The sequence below is a fragment of the Sparus aurata genome, chromosome 10 (assembly GCF_900880675.1).
Source record: "Sparus aurata chromosome 10, fSpaAur1.1, whole genome shotgun sequence".
In the NCBI taxonomy this organism is placed as follows: Eukaryota; Metazoa; Chordata; class Actinopteri; order Spariformes; family Sparidae; genus Sparus; species Sparus aurata.
In genome coordinates, this window is record NC_044196.1 from 6,240,817 (window position 1) to 6,260,857 (window position 20,041).

The 20,041-nt window shown below is 38.5% G+C and overlaps 1 long non-coding RNA gene across 1 annotated transcript; it reads right to left on the reverse strand.

Moving 5' to 3' along the window:
- Positions 1-9,937: 9,937 nt before the first annotated feature.
- LOC115589887 (uncharacterized) lies at positions 9,938-11,429 on the reverse strand. Its single transcript, XR_003985624.1, has 3 exons — positions 11,383-11,429; positions 10,628-10,728; positions 9,938-9,994 (listed from the first exon to the last, which is right to left on the reverse strand). It is a non-coding gene; the product is annotated as an uncharacterized LOC115589887 (long non-coding RNA).
- Positions 11,430-20,041: the final 8,612 nt, after the last annotated feature.

Consider the following 20,041-nt stretch of genomic DNA (forward strand, 5'->3'; position numbering starts at 1 on the left):
TGAGGCAGAAGATCCAGGAGGAGCTACAGAAGAGAAAGGAAGCTGAGAACACAGTTCAGACCCTGGAGGAGAAACTGAAGACCAAAACCACAGTGGTAATGATGCTTTTCAGCTACGTACCTGCTGCTTTTCAGTTCTTCTATTCAGTTTTCTCCAGAAATAGAACATTAAAGTTAATATTAGTCAGTGTCTTTATGATATGTGTTAAATATACATGAATGTGTAATTAGATATAACTTTTTATCCATCACTGCTCGCATGTCCTCTTTCATGGTTTAATGAGTAAATCCAACAAGTATGCAGACAAAGAGGATCATGGGAAAAGTAAGAGTGAAGACTCAAAACAGAACCAGATGTTGTGTTGAAGATCATTCACCCAGAGAACAAAACAGGTTGACAAGCTGAGGAAGCAAGTAAACAAACACACACAGATATACAAATAGTGGACCACTGTTGTTTGACAGTCTCAAGTGGAAAAGTGAAGTCTTGTTTATGAATAAATATAATTTGTAGCTTCTCCGCAGCAAAGCAGGTAGAGCCCTACAAACATGAATGATGTTGCACCATTGGTCCACTGAGAACTGGAGACTCTGCATCAGTTAGTGCTCTTTCAATATGAACACGTGTGGACAGTCCTGAATTTGCTTTCAAACATCACTCCATCGATTCTTGTGAATGACTGAGCCTCTTTTTTTTTTATTCAGAGGCTCCTTTCGTACCTAATCATGATCTCTTGTTACCACTGACCCCTTTCACCTGTGATTGATCCAAACAGTTGTTTTTGGAGCATAACACAGCTTTCAGTCTTTTGATGCTCCTGACCCAACATGTCTGAAACATTTTAACATTTCAGAATAAGCATATTGTCAGGTTTTAAGGGGAAAACTATGGATAAAGTTGGTGGACCCAAATACAGTTAAACAGGAGGCAAGATCCAGGAGAAACAAAAGCGAGCTTTATTAAATCAAAGCTTATGGCAAAAACAACAAAAAAATTCCAAGGAGCATGGAAAAATGAATCCAGGACAAAACACCAAAGTAGCAACACAACAGCAAGACAAAGCAGCAAAATAAAACAGTTCAACAAAGTGCAAAGAAAAAGGCAAAGTACAAATCAAACATGGAAAATTCGAAACCAAAACATACCATGAGGGAACTTGAAACATGAGCAGAAGCAGACGTGAACAAGCTGACATGGATCGAGGCAAACAGAATACATACAATGACCAGACAGGGAGTGAAGGAAACACACAGACACTGATTAACCAATGAGGAACAGGTGAGGACAGAGGAGGGAGGAGGCCAGGTGTGGTAACGAAGGGGAGGAGCACAGAGGAGAAAACCAAGAGGGAACAAGGCTGACAGACAGAGGGAAGACCACAGGAAAACACACAGGAGAACTTAAAGGACGCATGAGGGCATGGAGAAACAAAACATAAAAGACACAGCAAGACACGATACAAAGACATGGAATTCACATACAAGAAAACACAAGACACAAAATCACGATAAATGATCATAACACAAGGAACATGAATCTACAGTCATGACACATATATGTAAGAAAATCTATAAACACATTGCATATATTGGTTTTTACTGTTTTCTGAGTGTATTTTACAACATTTACACATTCACTCTAGTGTGTGTCCCCCCCCACCACAACCACCACCCATGCACACCACTGCATATTGATTCATCCATTGCGTTTTGGCTAATAACTCCCATATACTTTGTCGCACATTCAAAAACCATACATCCACGCGTTCAGTGGATTGTGCTGAATCTCGTGGTATAGGCCACGCCCATTTCCGCCTACCGTTTTTTTTCGCTACGTCGCAAAATGTCGAAAACCTACTTTTTCGAACTCCTCCCAGGCGATTTCACCGATTTGCACGAATCTTGGCACACAGCATCTGTGGACCCCCCTGACAAAAAGTTATTAAAGGATTCGAAAAAGTAGGTTTTCGACATTTTGCGACGTAGCGAAAAAAAACGGTAGGCGGAAATGGGCGTGGCCTATACCACGAGATTCAGCACAATCCACTGAACGCGTGGATGTATGGTTTTTGAATGTGCGACAAAGTATATGGGAGTTATTAGCCAAAACGCGCTTCCCTTAATAACAGCGCCACCTAGTGGTGGAAATTCAGGACGACAATAGATTATAAAATTTTTCGCCAGGTCTGACTTATATTCCAAGTTTGGTGAGTTTTGGGGTATGTTCAGGCAGTGAAAAATGCAATCATTTTCGACAAAGGAAAAAAAAAAGAAGAAGAATAATCATTACGATTACAATAGGGACCTCGCAGGTTCCCTGCTCGGGCCCTAATAATAATAATTTTGGCTTGTATGTCTGTGTTACAGGTGAGGTGCCATGTTTATAACAAATATGTTCCTCCCACTGAGCTGGTGTTGGAGAAACTGAAGCCCTGGAATGATACAGACATCCTGCAGGTCTCCCTCATCAGCCATCCTGGAGAGATTCAATATAACTTATATCGTATTTATTGAAAGATAATAATGAGTCCAGATGTCACAGCATTATTTCCTACATATGAAGTGCGAGCGTCTCCTCTGTTAGAGATCAGAGCCATCAGTAGGGCCCTATAAAATCCATTTTATTTTTTCCCAAATTCCGTTTTTTCCATTTTAATTTTTGGGAATCCTGATTTACTCTTATTATACTACCAAAAACAGTGTGTTTTTAATGTAAATGACTAAAATGTACACAAATTAATTAGAAATTACCTTAAATTAATTGAGGTGACAAACATATTTCCTCAATACTGTACCGTACAGTACAGTAAAGTGCATCAAAAACATTTTGACTTCATCATGTCTTCATACAATAACGTTAGTATATTTTGTGTTTTTATGGGTTTCATTGAATAAAAACATGGTCAGCTCTCAGGCAGATCCAGAAAAGCCTCCCAGCCCAGGCAGAGTCAGCTAAGAGGGCTGTGGCTAACAGGGCTAACTAGCTAACAGCAGCTACTGTTAGCAGCAGTTAACAGTCACTCTGGTGATATGCCGACAATATGAATTGGACAGGTGGCTAACTCTGACGCATTAACGTTACACCTTTGATTATGATTCTCAGGTCTGCTTCTTTGCAAAACAACAGTTCACCTGACACATCAAAGTCGTTCGGGAACTGCTCGGCTCTGTACTGAGGGGTTAATGTCAAGTTTCTCAGCTTTTTTGCCGATGATGACGGAGCCGTGGGCAGCCGCTTCGCCATGCTTACATTGTTTTGACGGGGGAGCTCAGTCTGTGGATAGGGGGGCTGCGATGACTTGTTGTGCCACCAAGATTTGCTTCCCTCCGTGCAGTCTTCCTCAGACATACGTTCCTCTTCCACACAAGCACAACATTTCAGTGAAATTATGTCAAATTCCGCGATATTCCACGTTAAAAAGTAGATTCCCGTTAATCGGCCAATTCCGCAATTCCGTGATCGCGGAAATCATAGGGCCCTACATCAGAGAAATGAAGCATCATAAACACAAAGATTCCCTCTGAGGGGAAACAGTGCTGAACTCCAGCAGACTGAAGACATGAAACATCTGGAACATCAGGACTCACATCTTCCTGCTTGGAATGCAGTAAACATGACATCACATCACTGTCTCACCTGGAAACAACACACAGTAACCTTTGTTATTCATATTCAATCACACATTATTACACTTTTCTCTTGTGACATATTAAACATATTCACTTGTTATAAAGGATAAAATAAAGTCAACAAGCTGAATATTTACATTCAACTTTATTTTACAATACAAATGTATATAAGATAGTTATGTAACAGGAAGTGTATTCTGGATCTTCTGAACAGTAAAGATATGTTTTATTATTGTGTTTCATATTTGTAATTCAGTTTTAACTGTGTGTTTAGAATTCTGTCAGCCATGTTGGATTGTTCACCAGACTTCCAGTTATGTTTTTTTTTATGTCACATTGTGTTCTTTGATGATTTGTTGATGATCACCACATCTTTTTTATTTACACATTTTCTGTTCAAACAAAACAAATATGATTAACTGTATTATCTGAACTTTATTGATACTCAGAAAGATATTTTAATAAAATAGAGTGGAAGGATGGCTGCTGCTTCTTTTTAATGAACGATCATAAATGTCAGTGAACATCAGTGGATTTTATGATGCACCAGGATTCAAATTCAGAAATCATGATCAACGTTCACACAGTGACTGATTCTCTCATGAGCTACATGATTCTGAACAAACTGAAACTATGCTATGCTAATAATGTTATATATTAATAAAGCCCTTCTTTAAATAAAAAGTAAATTTAAAAAGGTTCCTGTTGTTCAAGACCAAAAGGAAAAATAAAATCAGGGACTCCCTGTTAGTCCCTGCATGCTTACATGATCATGGTGACAATGTTTACACATAATCATGTATCATGTTTACCATGTTTACCGCTCATAATCATTGCCATAGTATTGTGTTTATTTCTGCTATGTTTGGAAAGAAAAAAGGAAGCTAATGCAGCAACAAAGCAGATAGTTTAATGTGAAAATTTACACAGATTGACTCGTTTCTACCAAGCCTCCTAAATATCTCGTCTACAAACTGTATACAGACATTTTCTCGTGTGGTTTGTGTCTGAGGAGCTCAAATTATCACCAGCATCTGTGACTCTAAAACAGAACACAGAACAACATTTACTCACTGAGGGAACTGACATGTGGCTTTGTAAAAATAGTCGATGCATCAGTCAGTCAGTACCTCTGTGGTTTTTAAATCTTGTCTGAGCGTGAGAAAGTCAAACAGCCACTGCAAGACTGAACACAGAACGCAGAGACGTTTCACACCAAAGTTAAAATATCATAAAAGTAAAAACAGATGAAGACGAGATGTAACAAATCCTGGTGACCTGCCAGATTTCCCAGGACAGAAAAGATGTTTGGTCACTAAGCAAACAAGCCTGATGTTGGATCGTAATAATCAAACAAGCTTCTAAGATACTCTGTGTGCGTCTTCCATCAGTCAGGTACTTCCATGTATGAGTTTGAGTTATTTGTGTGTAACTCTGAGTTTCCCACAGTGAAGCAGTCCCACCAGCAGCAGCAGCAGAGGCACCAGCACAATGGTGAAAACAGTCCTTAAGAGGAGGACGACATACAAGGAATGATCCAAGAAGAGACATGTCTCTGCAAAGACAAGAGAACATATCTGCTGTAACAGCATCTGACACAAAGGGAATTTGGAGATATGCGTCTTAGAGAGCCATTAGTTGATGTAACACAAAAAAAAAAAAAGGATCAGTGAATAGATATGCTGCATTCCGGCTGCAGGCATGGTAACATTGCATCCTTTAATTAATCTTTTTTCTTCTATTTCAAAATTAAATAGTGCAGTGATTTACCTCTGACAGCCAGCCAGCTCTCTGGTGATTCTCCGACTCCAGATATTCTGCATTTGTAGTTTCCTTCATCAGACTTGGAGACACTGTGGATGATCATCTCTCCAGTAGAGCTGCTCCCAATGAGGAGTCCATCTTTATAGAAATCAGCTGTGAGGTTGAAGGAAGTTGTCTTCTTCCTACAGCTCAGAGTCACATTGTTGCCGTCCATCACAGGGAGGACCGGACTCTCCAGGATCACAGAATCAGCTGGAAAACAAAAGTTTTGTCAGATATTGGAACTTAGACAAAAATATGAATATCAGTTTCATTTCATGCATTTTTTTTATTTTTTATTAACACAATCTAATGGATTTAAGGGAATTAGATATATTGACAGAGATGTTAGATTTGGTTTTAAATCTGAAACGGTGCATTGTTTTACCTCTGACAGCCAGCCAGCTTCCTGGTGATTCTCCAACACCAGGGATGCTGCACTTGTAGAGTCCTTCATCAGACTTGCTAACATTGTTAACGGTCATTTCTCCTGCCAGACTGCTTTTCATTAGGACATCATCTTTGTAGAAATCAACTTTGAGGTTCGAGAATGGAGTCTTGCCTCGGCAGTGCAGACTCACATCATCTCCTTCCCAAACAGGAAGAACAGGACTCTCCAAGATCACAGAACCAGCTGGAAAACATGTTGAAAAAGGCACAACAATAAAGGCTACACTACATTGGTAACATTCAAAGAAAGAAAAAAAGGGGAGAAAAATCAATGTTTATTATCCATGTATAGCACTGTGTCATCTGCTTCACGATTGATGTTAACCAAATGTTCCATGGCAGAACTAAAGGCTTTACAACCTACTTAAATTCAATGTAGCTCAACGTGGTAGGTGCATTTTAATGTATAATTAACACCAAGTCACCAGAAAAATAACATTATGTACACTGAAAAAAGTAAAACCTTGCTCAAATTAAAAAAAATGATGTCCAGATATCACATCTAGAATATTTGACTTCACAGAATCTAAATTGAGTTACTTCTTATGACCTGATTATTTTATGTTGATGTAAACAATAATACTGCACTTGACCCAACCTTAATTTGTTGCCTTGATCCAAATGATTTTCTTAACACTTTAGTTATTGAACCAAACTAATAAATTGAAATTCAACCAACCTAATATATTCACTTTCAGCTAAATTAACATGAATTTATGTTTGCATTGACACCACTTTATTTATTTACATATAACCAAACTAAACCAAAAAGACTATAGCAGTTCAACAACAAGAGGTACACAGGGTATAATCCAGCAAGCTCCAGCCAGAAATTCTCAAGCTGTGAAACAGTACGGAAAGTCTCTCCCGGCAAACACCCCTTCACTCACGGTACCAACATTTTATCATCTTTGTTAACGCAACACAATTTAACCACAGAACAAGGATGTGATTAACCTGCAACTGTCTTACACATCTTACTCACAAACGTTCACAAACCATAATTACACCAGATACAACAGAATACCCAAGAGTCTTTGTGCCACAGTCCACAAGGGGCGTAACAAGACACTTGGCCAACAGATACTTGTATTGATTAAATGTATTCATCTTTAACATATGAACTATATGCAACATATTTAACACTAAAACAAATGAAGGCTGACTGCCTAATCTAAAAGAGGGCAGATATTGTCTGGTCAATATGTGAGTAATCCTGGACTAGAACACTAAAACTTTAATTATCAACAACTGTTTTGCTACTTAAGTAAACGATATCCGCGATGTCAAATGATCCGTCTTGGCCAGCATGCTGAAAGAGAGCTACGAGACTTGACATGTGCTCTGACTGTGCAGTGTGCAATGTGCATGCACAATTCACATTCGACTCAAACTAAAAATATTACCTGCAGGTCATGAAGAAAAAAAAACAAATTGAGAGAAACCAAAAACGTTGTTTTGGGTCCTTTTTATTTATTTCAGTATAAATCAAACTTGATGTCTCTAAATGCAAAAAGAATGAGTTTCACAATCAAATCAGTAATTTTATCCTGTTTTAAATGGCAGTTATTAGTTTGAATGAACAACTGCATGTTACACTTTTTTCAGTGTATGCAAGAATCTGCGTTTGTACAAGTATCTGGGAACAAAAGCCAAATCGAAACAGTCATATATATTCTAAATTTAAAGTAATTATTAAATTTGTTCACTAGTGTTTAAGTTATAATAGTATCCATTTTATTTATAAAGCACCTTTCTGAAAACACAGTTATAAAGTAAAAACATTTAATAATAGCAAATAACTAAATTTAGGACACATTTTAAAACCTCAGAAGCTGGTTGTTACAGAATAACTCGAGTTACAAGCAGCGTTGTCTCGGATTTACAACTGCTGCTATTTTTGTCAGCAGATAGCTGCAATGTTTTTACAGAGACATCCCAGACCAATGACTCACACACATCTGTACCATAATATATCAGTGATTTTATTATATTTAAGTTTAAACACCACACAACCATGTTTTGTTGTTTTTAGAATTGAGAAACTAATTATTAACATAGTTGTGTGTAGTTCTGTAAAAATACACAGTAGAATAAAATCATGAATGTACAGTCTGGTTGAGAAACCTCAGACAATTCAAATGGATTCCAAATTGATACAATGTGTTGTGGTATTAAAAATACAACAAGCCTACCAGTGACAGTGATGTTGACACTGTTGCTTCTTTGTCCTCCTTCAGTCTCACACCAGTATTCTCCATTATCTGTTGGATAGGCTCTATCAACTGTGCAGGAGGACCCTGTTGGCATCTTCTTGATAGTATCACATTCTGCACCAATGTCTACACCACTCTTTATCCTTTTCAATTGAGCTGAACTGTCCATCCCCCCACATTCAAAAGAAACAGATTTGAATTGAAAGTGCTGCAGTCTGTTTGGAGTGATGTGAAGGAACGGTGCATCTGAGCGCAAGAAAGAGACGATAGTGTTTTCAAGGAAACATTCAGAACAAGGAAATATAATGTTTGACACATGAAACAAGATAACAACAAAATAACAAAAATTGGTTGGTTATATGAAAAAATAACAATATTAGGTATCTTGAAGATTTTCTATTTCTCACTCACCACTTTGCTGAGTATAGCTATCCTGAACTTGTGTCCCCAGCAGAATAAATTCCAACATCACTGGATCAAAACAGGAGCAAAGTTAAATATCAGACATCGATGGTTTGATCTACAGGATTTAAAATGTGGAAATAAGGAGAAAACCTGAGACTCACACAGTCTGTGGAGGAGTGTTGTGACCTCCATGCTGTCTTCCTGTTGACTGAGTGTCAGACTGATGAACAACTATGTAGTATGAGGCTGAGAACTTCCTCTTCCTGTCTAGTTTATGCTCCTCCTGTCGTCAAAGTGTGTGAATGAAAACACACATAAAATGTATTTTTTTGTGAGAATATTGAATCAAATATTATTCTGTTTCTTTTTGTGGCATATTAATCTGTTCATAACATGATTTGTTTGAAATTTGGTGGGGTGCAACACAAATGTTCATTGACAATAGTTACATCAAAGCCGTCTGCAGGATCTTCTTAACAATTTATTTTTGTTTTGTTGTTGCTGTTATTCTATGTTTTGTAATATTTTCAAGTCAATGTATACCATTCTAAAGTGCTGTTATCTCAAAGAAAGCTCACTGTGAATATCAATTATTTCATTTCTTATGTAAAATGGTCAACATAGCTGACTAGGATTATTAACCTATTAACACAAGGCACATAGTACCCAACATTACCAGCAGCACTCCAATTTAACCTAAGCCTTCTCAGCATTCAAAATAATTACATATTCATACATATACATCTATATATGCATTTTCTGTGTCGGCAGGTGTGCACTTTTCCTGCAGCGGGCAGAGTCAGAGTAAACATTACATTTACTTTTTTGCAATAAGCATAGTTTACAAGTGTTAACCTTTTCACTACATTCAAATGCAGCAAATACCTTTTGTTGTGCTCACCGACTTATTCAAAAATGCGAATAACAATCAGCTGGGGAAAATATAATGTCCTATCCATTAGTCTGACAGAGTGCATCGGTGTGGCTATAAACCTATTTCAGTTGCTTCAGGTCAAACCAGTGTAAATGTATCATGTGGTGGTTGACCACAGTGTGAGCAGCAGACTGTCTGTTCTCATGAACAGCGTCTTCACACATGTGAACAGACAGATCAGATAGAGCCGTGTGGTTTAACTGTGGGGAAAACGATTTACATTCTTGTTTAATATAAAATATATCAAAGTTTGGAATTCAATTTAAGGTTCCACAAAGTGCAAGTGTACATGATTGTTACATTTATTTTTGTCAAAGACAATACACAAAACAATACTGCAACACTGTAATATGTAAAAGCTTTATGTATGTAAAATAATATTGGATTCCAGGTTTTTGTTAAAGTGATGATGTTTGTAATAACTTTCATAAAAAAAATATATACAAATACAACTTAACAACAAATTATTACAATTATGATTTGCTACTTCTTCTCCTGCAGACATGAACACAACAGATCAGTCTCTCCTCTCTTCTTCACTCAGGTGTCTTTTTGGCCTGTGAGACAGAAACACAGAAAGTATAATTGTGGTAGAAATATAATAAACCGAGTGTTCACTTTCTCAGCTTTTCTCTGAGGTTTCAGCCATATCTCAGGTCATTTTAACTGAATGGTACCTGCTTGGATGTAATCACATGACCTAAACAAAAACATAAGTACAAAACTTCACTGTACACCATGACACCTGCTCCCTCATATAAACATTATCTTGAATTAAGTCTTCCAATGGTTAATGGTTTTCAATTCATAAAAGATGCTGAGCATGAGAAGACATTTTTAGGTTACACACCTGTGATGTATAACTCTCAAATCAACCAAATCTAATTTTGTGTAAAATGAGATCATGGTAATCATAGAGGAAACACATATTATTAAGAGGACTAAATAATAGGTTGACTAATGAAGTCAAACACACAGTTCAGGAACTTTAAAGAGAATGTTTATGGATGGCTGTATCCAGATTTACTTTTTCAAGTGCATACTTACAGACTTTTTGAGTTCCAAAGCCAGTTGCCTGGCTGATCATTCATTGACACAAAACTACATGGAGCTCAAGAAGCCTGAGAAAGGGAGATCGGTCAAATTCAGAGAACTGTGCTGCTGGAGGCTAGAATTCCTATCAGTCTTACCATGTGGACAGCAGAATACAGAACATCTGACTCAGTTGAATTTGGGTTTGTGGCTGCTGTGGTATTCAGGGTCCCTGTGGAGCTGGAGAATCCTGGTTCTGCTGAATAAAAAAGAAGATGTTTTCATTTCGGGGATTAGGGGAATATTACAATCTGCCAAAAAGGTTTCCAAAAGAAATATATGAACAAACTGTGAGGATTATTCCTTTTCATTTTTTGACTGTCATGAAAGAATCAGAAAATATTGAGTAATTGCTATTCATTAGCTTTGTTTAACCTTCTTTTTTTTTTGCAGGTGAAAATAAAAAAGCGGCAAACCTGCACACCTGAATATGAGACAGGTAAGAATATAATAATGTAAAAGTTTACACACACTAAAATGTTGTGAATAAATAAATATTCCAGCAGTAAGTGAGACAATGTGCAGAGTTGTTCTTGTTTTGCTGTTTTGGGGTGTTTCTCTGAATTACTGGTGTCACTGGTTCTGGTTCAAATCTGCCCAGATTGGATTATTTTTAATAGAGGAGTGCTGAAGATGAATTAAGGTAAAGAAGCTGCTCTGTCACTTGACAGCTTGACACTAAAACAAAATTTACTTTATTTCTGTGATGAAGTATTAGTATGAAGATAACATGTCACAGCTCTGTCACTGCTCTAGATGAAGAGTTTGGTGCATCACTTAACTGTGCAGAGAGATTTTTAGAAAATATGTGTAATGTTTTAAATTGACAACATCTTTCTCATCAGATACGAACCAGGTTCAGGAGCTTTCGGGGGCTTACTTATGGTCACAGCAGAGTAGATGAGTTGGTGCGAGGACTCATCCTCATCTGAAGCAGAGAAACCAACAGTAAGACTGACAGATGAACTAAGCTAATTTTAAATACTAACAGTATACAGCGATGAGGGGCCCACTCACCTCCTGCTCTCTGTGGGTTTCTGCTGTGGTTTGTCTCGAGGTGGAGGCTCAAATTATCAGCAGCGTCAGCTGTGTCTAAAACTAAACACCATGTACACACTGAGAGGACTCAAAAATAATTCATCAGTGCTGCTGTGGAGCACGTCTCAATCTTTTCTGGTAACAGCAGCTCAACCACAACAGTCAAAATGGACGACTGCGACACAAAGCAACTCTCGTCATTAAGGTCAACATGAAGTCAAGTGAACCTGTGTTCGTCCTCTGTTTTGTGACGACGACTGCATATGTCACACCATCTGGATCATCTACAACAACATCCCCAGACACTGAAACAGAAAAGATAATGTCTGTGAAAAGACAGAAAAAGATTTAAAGAAGGTCAACAGGTAGACACCTACACCTACAAATGTTATGCATAAATGGAGAACAATACATTTTCAACACTTATACACACATAATTAAATAGACATATGTGTGTACATATAAACATGCACATGCAAGAAATGTATATTGTTATAACAATGTGTGTGTAGGTGTGTGTGTGTATGTGTGTGTGTGTGTTTGTAGGTGTGTGTGTGTGTGTCTGTGTGTGTGTGTGTGTGTGTGTATAGATATGTTAGTATTATACACACACACATATCATGTATATGGTGCACTCACCAGGATGAGTGTCCTCTGTTGAGTGTGATGCTGCTCTCGGTGTCTTTGAGGAAACTGATAAGAAAGCATAACAGCCAAGAAAATAAAAGGAGTTCAAAGATTAATCTGACAGAGCAGAATGTTCTCTAAAATCCAGTGTAACAATTCCTTCAGTGTTAAACTGAGTGACAGAGCATGTAAAAATATAGGAAAAGTGAAAAAGTAAACAAAAAAATAAGGTGACTTTAAAATGTACATAAGCAACAATATGAAGATGATATTCTGAGAGCTCATAGGCAGAAAAATTCTTCAACATGATATAACCTAATATTAAGTAAGTTCTTTCTGCTTTATTGACTTGTTTTAGTGTTGAGCAGTTGTTTTCAATAAACATGTTATAGTGTGGTAGCTCCTTGTACATACCTCTGTGTTTCCTAAGATGAAGAAATCCCATCACCAGCAGCACCAGAACCATCATCACAATGGTGACAGCAACCAACAGCAGGATGAGCACATGAGGGGAGTCGGAGTCATTTTGAAGGGTCTCGTTACGAGGGGGTGTAAGGGTGACAGAAACAGGATTTGCTGTAACAAACCCTATAAACATGATGTTGATAAAGTGAAGTGAGCTCAGGTGATGAACAGTGCTTTGAATGTGTGGGTTTACTTTTCAACTACATATCACATTAGCACAGATGGTCACACTGGCATGTGTTGTGCAACATTTCTAGATTTCTACCAAGCTTCAAAAAACTAGATTTTTCTTAAGCCACAGTATCATCACTGTGTATCATCATCACCCATCCTGACCATACAACCTGCAAAATATCCTCATTGTGCTGTTTTGTAACACTGTCATGTCTCACCTTTGACAGCCAGCCAGCTTCCAGGTGATTTTCCAACACCAGGAATGTTGCACTTGTAGAGTCCTTCATCAGCCAGTTTAACATTATCAATGATAATTTTTTCTGCAGAAGTGCTCTCCATGAGGACGTCATTTTTGTAGAAATAAGCCTTAAGGTAGGTTGTCTTGTTTCTACAGTGCAGAGCCACATTTTTGCCCTCCCAAATAGGTAGAGGAGGACTCTCCAAGATCACAGAACCATCTGGACAACATGATGACAAAAATGTTATATTAGTCTTTGAAAGGAAGAATTGTTGGAAGTTGTCTAAAAATTGCAGATACAAGATACAGACACGAGAATATAGGCTAAACAAAAATGTCAAAATATAGTCGTGCATCATCTGCATAGAGATGGATTCAAACCACATGTTATATTTCCCAAGGCTGCATTAAGTTGTAATGACTGAGCATTTTTTTTTAAATATACGTATTTTTCCGTGATTCTGTAAAGACAAGAAAAAAAAAAAAAGAAAAACACAATCAAATAAAATGTTGGTTATGTGAATTTACAGTCTGGTTGATCTGAGAATATTGAATATCAGTTGAGTGTCCAGTATGTTACTGTACATGCTGGATTAGATACCTACAAGATATATACAAATTCAAAAGTGTGACAATATGTGTTGGTTATAAAAACACATCAGAATCATACCAGTTATGGTGATGTTGACAGTGTTGCTCCTCTCTCCCTCTGCAGCCTCACACCAGTATTCTCCACTGTCTACTGAATAGACTCTATCAATTCTGCAGGAAGACCCTGTTGATGTCTTCTTAATATTACATTCTGGTCCAGATTCCTTAGTACTCGTCTTCCCTCTGAATTTAATTGAACCATCAATCCCCTAACAATGAAAAGTGACAGCTTCGTATTTGAAGTACTGCTGTCTGTTTGGAGCGATACGAAGCAAAACTGCATCTGAAACCAAGAAAAAGATAACATTAAATAAACTGGTATTTATATCAGATTAGATCAAGCATACAAACAGATTTAAAAGGTTTAGGTCAATTTTCCTTTAGTTGGAAATAATGATACAAAAATGTAAAAGTGTAGTTTTAGGAATTTCTATTTCTCACTCACCACTTTTCTGAGTAGAACTGTCCTGAACTTGTGTCCCCAGAAGAATGAATTCAAGCATTACTGGATAAAAACAGGAGCAACGTTTAACATCGGAACCTTGAACCTTAACATTCAACTTTAGGATTTAAAACTTAGAAGAAAAGTAGAAAACTTGAGACTCACACAGTCTGAAGCAGAGAGATGTGACCTCCATGTTGCCTTCCTGCTGACTGACTGACTGTCTGACTGAAACACAGCTGAAGAGTGTTGGTGAGAACTTCCTCTTCCTGTGCAGTTATTTCTGATGTTGATGTGAGAGTGTGAGAGAGTCACAGTCACTTTAACATGATCTGTCAGTCCTTCAGTTACAGACACTCACTCAAGAGCGTTGACCATCCCTGACCCTGCAGTTGCCTCAAGAATCTCTTAGTTAGCTTAACCTGGGTGTAAGACACTGAACCACATATTGCTCTGAATTGTTAAGAAGCTTGCACTGTGTAAATTGGACTTCGCGGAGGCAACCACGTCAGACGGTTCTTGGGCCTCCGCGTCGTCCATTAACTCCTGTTTATGGACACCTCGTCGGGCATTATCCCTTACTTATACCATGGTCTGGGGGAATACTCGATTCTGATTGGCTGCAGGGTGTCCATTAACCCCTGATCTATGGACACCTACTAAGTAGTTCCAGTCAAATTGACTGTTCACTGCTGTAAATCAATGCACTAGCTGGCTTGTCCAATCTGAATATCACCATGCATTCATGACCTCGTGATTCAGTGAGAGTGAGCCCAAAACATCGGAAAGTATGTCTTTGTGACATTTCTTTATTTACATTTTGTCAAACTGAACTAAAATAAAAAATACAAACGGAAAATGAAAAGTTGAAAAGATCTGAGCAGAAGTACTAATTCTTTTTCCCTCTGATAGGCATGCGACGCGCTCGCTGCAGCTGCGAGGGTTCAGGATTGGCAATGCACAATGTGCTCCTAGTGGAGTGGGCGGACGGAGAGGGAGTTGGGGGAGGAGGAGGAAGGGGAACAGCAGGTGGTGTGTTTGGAGGCCCACGCTCCATGGCTGCAGCAATCCTCTCCAGACTTGAGGCGATGTGCCTGAGAGGCCGCAGCAACATCGCCACCCGGTCAAGATGGGCATTAATACCTTGCCGCATCCCAGACAGCTCCCACTCCTGCATGACAAACCCAGTTTGCTGGAGCTGCAGGAATGGGTGGTCCTCCGGTCTGACAATGCTGCCACTGCATGTAGTGGGTCTGGATCACCTGCACCTTGGCGTTTGCGCTGCTACCTCCTCAGATGGCCCTTACACACTGCTCGGCCCGTTGTGCACTGTTCCTGAGGCCAGGGTCTTGTTCCTGTGAAGCTGCGTTACATTATTTTGATTTATTGTATGGCTGTGTTACATTTATTTCATGTCAATAATGATTAAAAAGTGTATGTGAATGTGTATGTGAACTTGATTTGTAAGTGTACCTTTGGTTGGACAGCTAGTGTATGAGTTTGGGTGACGCAGCGATGTCCTCTGCTGGTGTCAGGTCCTGAGTAGAGGCAGATCCACCTCCAGTTATACCGCGGTCCGATTGTTGCCAGCAAGCTTGGACTTCCCCAGACTTCTGACGTTGTTGTAGCGCTTGCTGCACTGGTGCGATGTCCTGGGAATGCCAGCTTTAGAAACAATTGTGGTAATTTCCTCCCACGCCCATTTAACCAAAGCTAATTTGGATGGATTTCTCTCATCCCCATACAAGGCCACTTCTCGGTCTTTTACAGCCCTGAAGAGAACGTCAGTCTCCTCGGCTGTGAACCGCTCCTGGCGTGCGCCTGGTAAAATTCGCCATTATAATAGCAATCCGCCATGGAACAAGCGCGCCTGCTTTTAAAGGGAATGTGAGATGATAACATGTCTCTCTTCATCTCTTTCTTTCTTCACAGGATCCAGAAAAAAACATCCCTTCCAGCAAGTCCCCCACCTCTCTGGTAAGTTATTATGTAGGATTGCTTTTAATATGCTCACATGTTTCCTGATATAGAAAATAAAAGATTGAGCAGAGTAAATACAAAAGATGAAGTCACACAGCTGAACTGTGCAGCACTGAACACACTGACTTCTGAAGCAGAATTAAAAACAAAAAAACATTGATTCATAGTAGTCACAGTAATGATAATTAAAAGAACATGTTACATATTGGAAATGTGTTTGCTTTAATAGAATTATGTTTGTTTGTTTTAAAAAATGAACCTTCTGGTCTGCTCACTAATCTCTCTTTCTTCTTTCTGTTACAGTCAAAGCTGCCAGAAATGTTGAGACAGAAGTTCCAGGAGAAGCTGCAGAAGAAGATCACAGAGGTTTGTCTTTGTGTTCTCCACTAAAGATTTCTTTACAGCCACCTACCTGCTTCTTTAAATCAGCCTCCAACTAAACTACAACATGATGGTTTTCATTATTTCCATCATGTTTCTCACATATATGAATGTGTAACTTGTCCAACATTGTTTTTCAGTCACAGTTGTCATGTTCTCTTATGTCTCAATGAAACACCATGTCTGTTATCTCAGCTCCAAGAGGAACACGACAGGAGGGATAAAGCTGAGAAAAACGTTCTGAAGAAGGAACTGCAGGACAAGACTGAACAGGTTAATCACTTTAATGTTATCTCTGTGAATGTGTTCAGCTGTAGTTTCTTCTTTTCTTCATCTTTTCATCAACACATGAATTTGTTTTCAGCAGTTTAATAGTTTGTTCCCCTGAAAAGGTTTTCCATGTCTTCCTTGTTTTCTCCTCATTTTGTTTTTTCCTTCTGAAAGTCTCTGATGGTTTATTTTCATGTTTGCATTTACAGCATATAAAAGTACAAAAAATATATATTATTAACTACAGAACTGACATGTCTACTCAACCTACACACACTGATCTGTATTCAACATGTTTGTCCTTTGTTTGTCACTTCACTACTAACTGATCTTTACAAGCAGCGGACATCATTTTCTTTTAAATTTCAAGATTCCACTGGCTTTGAATTTTTTAGGCTTGAAACCAGCTGTAAGTGGCAGTGCAGCTATAAGTGAATAGATAATTCAGATATTCACAGACAATTGAAACTAAACAAGGACTTTCTTCTAGAAAACAGCTCCATAGTGCAACAAGAGATATAAATTCCACAGAGAACCTGTGAAGTCTTTTTAATGGTTGAAGGAATAAACACATTATTATTAAAGTGAAACTCTTGCCAAAATGCAAGCTGAGGCTTTTTTTGGGAATGTATATGAGTCAAACCTTTGTGTAAAAGCATAGTTACAACGGAAGAGGCACTTTTAAGATTGACCATATTTTCGTTTTCAGGTCAAGCTCATTTTCAGTGGGAGTGCTATGGGCAAATTCTATGTTAGCATAAAAATGTCTATTATTAAAACACTAAGAAGGCTCGACACAACATGAAACTTTTCTCGTAGTATCACCAGGGTCTCTACACATGAACACGAGCACTGAGAACATTGTTCAAGTTTTTGAACAACTCACCTCAGTAGTAGCTTGTTCCGCTTGCTGCCGTCATGGCAGCCAAGAAGTGTCGATCTCAGAATGCAACGTAATATGGAGGACGGTAGAAGTAAAAGTGCCCGGAGCACTCCCAAGAAAATAAGCTTGACCCGAAAAACAAAAATACAGTAAATCTTAAAAGTGCCTCTTTCGTTGTTGTGCCTCTACCTTCTACACAAAGGTTTGACTCATTTACATTCACACAAAAAAAGCCTAAGTTGCATTTTGGCAAGAGTTTCACTTTAAGATGGTAAATGGTCTTGCATTTTATAGCGCGTTTCCAGTCTCCTTAAAGTGCCTCACATTACATGCCACATTCACCCATTCATGCATTGATGGCAGAGGATGCCATGCAAGGCACCATCAGCAGTATCTTGCTCAAGGACACGGGATTTGAACCAGTGACCTTCCAATCACTAGACGACCCACTCTACCCACTAAGCCACAGCCACCCCAACAATACAAAGAACATGTCTCTCTTTAGATCTCTCCTCCTTCACAAGCAGAAAGAAGATCAGCTGGTCCAGTCCAGTCTTCTTCCTCCTCCTGGGTAAGCTGTGATGTAGAATTACAATGTGTTCACACTGTGGTTTCCTGGAGTAGAAAATAAACTAATTGTGCAAAATCACACAGCACTGTGTTTAAATCACAGAGCTTTCTGTGTGATCAGTGACATATGAAGAGCTGCTGCAGGACAGACTGAATGTTCTCCAGCTTTAATCACAACATGTCTCTCTTTTTCTCTCTCTTCCTTCAAAGTTTGGAAGAAACAGAACCACTCAGGTCCAGTCTGGTCCAGTCCAGTCTGTCCCTCTGGTAAGTCGTCATGTAAGATTACAATTCATACTCTCTGAGGTTTCCTGATAAAGATAGAAACTTTCCAAGATAACCTTACAAAGTAAAAACTATGCAGCAGTGAACAGACCTAATGTTCTCAGTGTACTTAGAATACAAAATCCTCACAAATCAGACAGTGAGATGCTCCTGATAGTTCTTGTGGTGGTATGTATAGTCACATTATGTAATGGAAGGAGAAGAAGACAAATATATATTTATACAGCACTTCTAAACAAAGTTACAAGCATAGAACAAAAATACCAACAATAATTGATGGCAAACACAATAACATCAGAAACACATATTACATGTTTCAATATGCTTGCAGTAATACATGACTTCTTCAGAAAACAGTATTTCTTTACTTGTCACTAACCCGTCTCATGGTTCAGTCACAGTGGCCGCTCATTTTGAGGCAGAAGTTCCAGGAGAAGCTGCAGAAGAAGATCATAGAGGTTTGTCTAAAAAATCTAAAAGTCCCTGTTCAAATCTACAGAAGAGGATTAGGGCCACATGTGATTTTCTTTTTTTTTTTTGGTTCTGAGAGCTCAATGTACAAATCAGCCTCTAACTAAAGTAGAACTTGATGGTTTTCATTACATTGTTTGTCACATGTTTCTGATATACATGCTTGTGTAACCTGTCAGACCCTATTTGTGACTGATGTTATGTTCCCTTTCATGTCTCAATGAAAGGAAATATAAATGTGTGCAAACACAGCAGATCATGTGACAGCAGGAGGTTAGAACCAAAACAGAACCACATGTGTTTAAGATCAGAAGACACACATAAAGGTGAAGTACCCTCACTGTTGTTCATCAGCTAAACCAGGAAAAGAAATAAATAAATGATGAGAAAGAAAGAAAAGATGATCAGATAACTGTTGAAGTCAATATCTGTCTGTCTGTATGTCTGTTAGTTGGAGGAATTAAAACAAGCAGCTGACAGGCAGAGCAAGAAAACCAGTGGAACTGATGGAGGTTCTCCTTCACCTGGACGACAAAATGAAAAGGTCGGCAAGCTAAATAAACAAGTACACACACACACACACAGGCAATGTATCACTCTCTGTTCATAAGCACTCTATAAGTCTAATTCTTTGACAGTCACAAGTCAAAACATGAAGTCTCTCACTGTTCTACCACAAACATGAATGATGAAGTTACACCGTTGGTCCGCTGAGAAGTGGAGTCTCTGCATCAGTTCTTGCTGTTTCCAGATGAACAGGTGTGGACGGTCCTGAATTTGTCCTCAGTCCATCCTTTCTCGTGAATGACTGAGCCTTTGTAGGATGCTCCTTTCATAATCCTGATCCTCTGACCTGTTACAATGAACCCGTTCACCTGTGAATAACACAATTTTCACAGTCTTTTGATGAATCTGTCCCACGTCTGAATCATTTGAACAATTCAGAATAAGCATGAATGTACTAAAATCAATAGAAACATTAAATATATTGGTTTTTTACTATTTTCTGAGAATATGTAAAAACAATTTGTATGTTT